The sequence below is a fragment of the Nannospalax galili genome, unplaced genomic scaffold (genome assembly GCF_000622305.1).
Source record: "Nannospalax galili isolate Female #2095 unplaced genomic scaffold, S.galili_v1.0 scaffold271, whole genome shotgun sequence".
Lineage (NCBI taxonomy): Eukaryota > Metazoa > Chordata > Mammalia > Rodentia > Spalacidae > Nannospalax > Nannospalax galili.
The window spans coordinates 8,316,945-8,320,702 of NW_008331789.1; positions in this window are offsets into that span (position 1 = coordinate 8,316,945).

The following is a 3,758-nucleotide window of genomic DNA, read 5'->3' on the forward strand; positions in this document are numbered from 1 at the left end:
TATTATATAATATGATGCATACTGATTCAGAGAATATGAATCATTCCAGAGAACCCTGCATTAGCCTCCCAGCTGTTGTTTACTTGACATGGCAACAGTGTCTTTAAAAGGTCATTCCATCATTCCACATATACATCTGCTTTGTGTTAGTGTGAAATATGGTAATATTAACAATCTCCACAAGCATGCACCCACTGTGCCACTTTTTTGACTGTAAAATGTGTTCTTCAGTCAAAGATAGGCTAGATGGAAGACCAAAATGGTGGATGAGATACTCTGTAAGCCCACATACGACAGTTACATAGATGCTGTGGTGGTTTGAATAAGAATGTCCCTGATAGATGCCCAGTGTTTGAACACTTGGTTCTCATTCTGTGGCACTGTTTGGGGGAAGGTCATGAAACCTTTAGGAGATGTGACCATACTCTAGGAAGCCTGTCACTTTGGGCAGCTTTGTGATTGTAAGTTTTGCCAGATTTCCAGTTTCACTCTGCTTCTTGTGCCTGCTTGAAGACATGAGTCCTTAGTTTTTGGCTCCAGCTACTGCCTGCCTCCATGCTTCCCCTGCCATTATGGGCTCTTTCTCTGGAACTGTAAGCCAAAACCTCTTCCTTCTACAAGTGGCCTTTGTCATGGGGTCTTATCACAACAAGAGAAAAGTAGCTATTATATACAGGAAAAGAAAATTCATATGCAGAGTAGATACCTATGCCAGCAATGGCCAGTGGAAGTTGTCCATTGTAATCAACTTGACACCAGATCATTAACTGTTCACTCCACAGGAGGGTACCATATTGGTGGCTCAGTGTTGGTCTCTAGTGCTGGAAGACTTGGCACTCAGCAGCATAGCCAGGTTAGCCTTGGTGAGTGAATATCCATGTGTTTGAGTTCCTGCATAGCCTATAGTCTTGCATGGTGATCACTTTGCTCAGGGCCCTGTTGAGCAATGGTAGGGTTGGCTGGAGAAAGAATTTGTGGCTGGAGAGATGGCTCAGAGGTTAAGAGCTCTGGCTGCTCTTGCAGAGGACCCAGGTTTGATTCCCAGTATGCACATGGCATCTCACAGCTGACCATAACTCTAGTTCCAGGGAACTCAGTGCTGTCTTCTGTCATCTATGAGCATTTCATGATATGAGGGCACTTACATACATACAGGAAATATACTTATATACATAAAATCAAATAATCAAATAATTTTTAAAAAGGAAGTTTAATTGTATCCACACAAGTCATCCTGTCTAGTTGATGACCGAAATTCTTCTATGTTGAAGTTGGCTTTGATGAGGCTTTATATGGGGCACAGGTGTCTACATACATTGCTGTTATGGAAAGATCTATCCATAAGCATCCTCAACAAATGCCTTTTTCATCAGTTGCCCAGCCATGTTCTTTTCAAGTTCCTAAAAAAATTCACCAAACCACTGGCTATAGCCCATGACTCAACATCTGACAAATTCTCCTTCCAAGCAACATGCATAGTCATGTGCGATACTCAAAGTCCTGCCCACTGCTAAGATTTCCCTTTACCACTGTACTCATAGCTGTTCCAGAAAGTGGATACAGTGCTACAGCTGTCTATTTCTGAGTGGATCCTGCATGAGTTTCCAACTGTTTCACTAAATTTTCCTGCTCTCTGTTTGACCTGTCCTCACTCATTCAGGGTCTCATGGTCCTGACACGGATTGACAGCTGGCATAACATAGTTCTATTTGAATTTTGCATAGTTTATATGACATTTGGGAGGGGGTGACTTGCAAAGAAACAGCTTCTTATAACCCACGTGCCATTCAAGCCTGTCTTTAGACTCCATCAGCTTTTGCATGGCACAGTCTGCCACATCTCACATCTGTGCATGCTGACTTGCCTCATAGAGTTCCCACAGGGCCACACAGGCTGGTTCACCTCCTGCTTCCTGCTCTGCTCTAAAGCACGTGCGCTTTGCTCCTGGAGTTCCAATATATGGCCATGTCTAAGTCTCTGTGGCCAACTCGCTGTCTTGAGGGCAGCCCTGCCTATCTCTGCCCATCTTCCTAGGGTGCTGCTTGTCTTACCCCTGGCTGGCTTACTTTTTTTCGAGGAATGAGTCATTTTTAGGCTGCGGAAACTGAGTATAAACCAAGCCCCAGTCTCATCTTCCCAGGTCAAATGGTCATCAGGTACTACTCATAAGGCCATAGTTGCATGGCTGAGAATATAAGGCATTATAGCAGGAGTAGGATTCACAATCGGGCGAGTTTTCCATGTCACTTACTTATAGCTCCATGACCTGCTCAGGACTAATCACATATGAACCTTTCCCATTGATTGACAGACCACTGATGTGTATATCCAACTTTTTGATTTGGTAGATCAGATAACACCCAGCTTGTGATGGGCAGCACAGGCCTCATGATAAGTCCATGGTCCATTGTCAAACGTTCAGTCTCCACTAAGACCCAAGTGTAAGTTAAGAATGGTCTGTCTCAAAGGGAGGAGAATAGTCAGGATGTGACAGAAGTGCCTTGCTCTAGAATACCAGGCATCCTCTGGGATTAATTTGTGGGAGCCTGTCAAAGGCTCCACACAGTATCACTTTCTGCTAGTGACACCTCTAATATCATTGTATCTGGTAGATCATATGATTCAAGTGGCAACCTAACCTCAGCAGCCTGGCCCTGTTCAAGAGTCCTCCCTACTTCTGCTTCCTAACCAAAACTAGCAATTTTCAGTCGATTTGGATATGAGCAGGGAATCATGCCTAAGTGAGGAACATGCTAACCCCATACAAACAGCTTCATTGAGTGTTGCTTCTTTTTGATGGTCCAATCAGCATACTGTCATTAATAAGATGCGACGAATTAATACATGTGAAAAACAATCAAGATCCCTGAAAATTATGACTCAGGGATAAAGAAATAACATGTACTTAATGTAAAATAGTAAGTACTGATGGCCTTGGCAACTGAAACCAAATTGTTTCTGGTGGTCCTTATGCAGAGGCTTGGAGACAAAAAAAGGCATTTACATGGGAAATAGTGTAGACCAAATACTAGATGTATGTATTGCTCACATAAGGAAGTCATATCTGTTATAGATAGTAGAGTCACTAATTGATTAAGTTTTCAGTAATCAAATATCATTCTCCATAAGTCATCCATCTGCTGCTCAAGTTCAAGGCCAATCTGGGCTATATTTCCCTTTGTTACTTTCTTTAGGGAGATAAATGCAATAGCTGGAAGCATTATATTCTTTCCTTTCCCAGAAGTTTTCCAAAATTTTATATAGTGAGTCACTAAATTCTTTGATGCTCACAAGAGATAAGCCGGGAATTCCAAATGCATTTATCTTGCGTTGTTTGTCAGATAGTTCACACATGGATTTTCAGGGCTCTCCAAGCTATGAGGAGAGTCATCAGTAGCACTAGATTCAGTTGATGGACATCTAGCTCCAGATATCAACAGGCCTATTACAGATATATATTCTTTGCTTTATTTGCTCATTTTGGGAAAGGGTCTCTGTGTAGCATGGGATGGCCTGTAGTTCTCCATGTAGCTGTATAGACCAGGCTAGGCTGGAACTCATAGAGATCCACCTGCTTCTGCCTCCTGATTGCTGGGATTAAAGACATGTAACAGCAAGCCCTGTTAGAAATACATTCTTATCGTGTTTCCCTATAACCCCATCCCTGGTACTATCATTTATTTTAATCTGATGTTGAATGCCTGGAGGATTTCTAGAGAGCAGCTGGTCTTCAGTCCATATTGGAAAGCTGGAGAAAC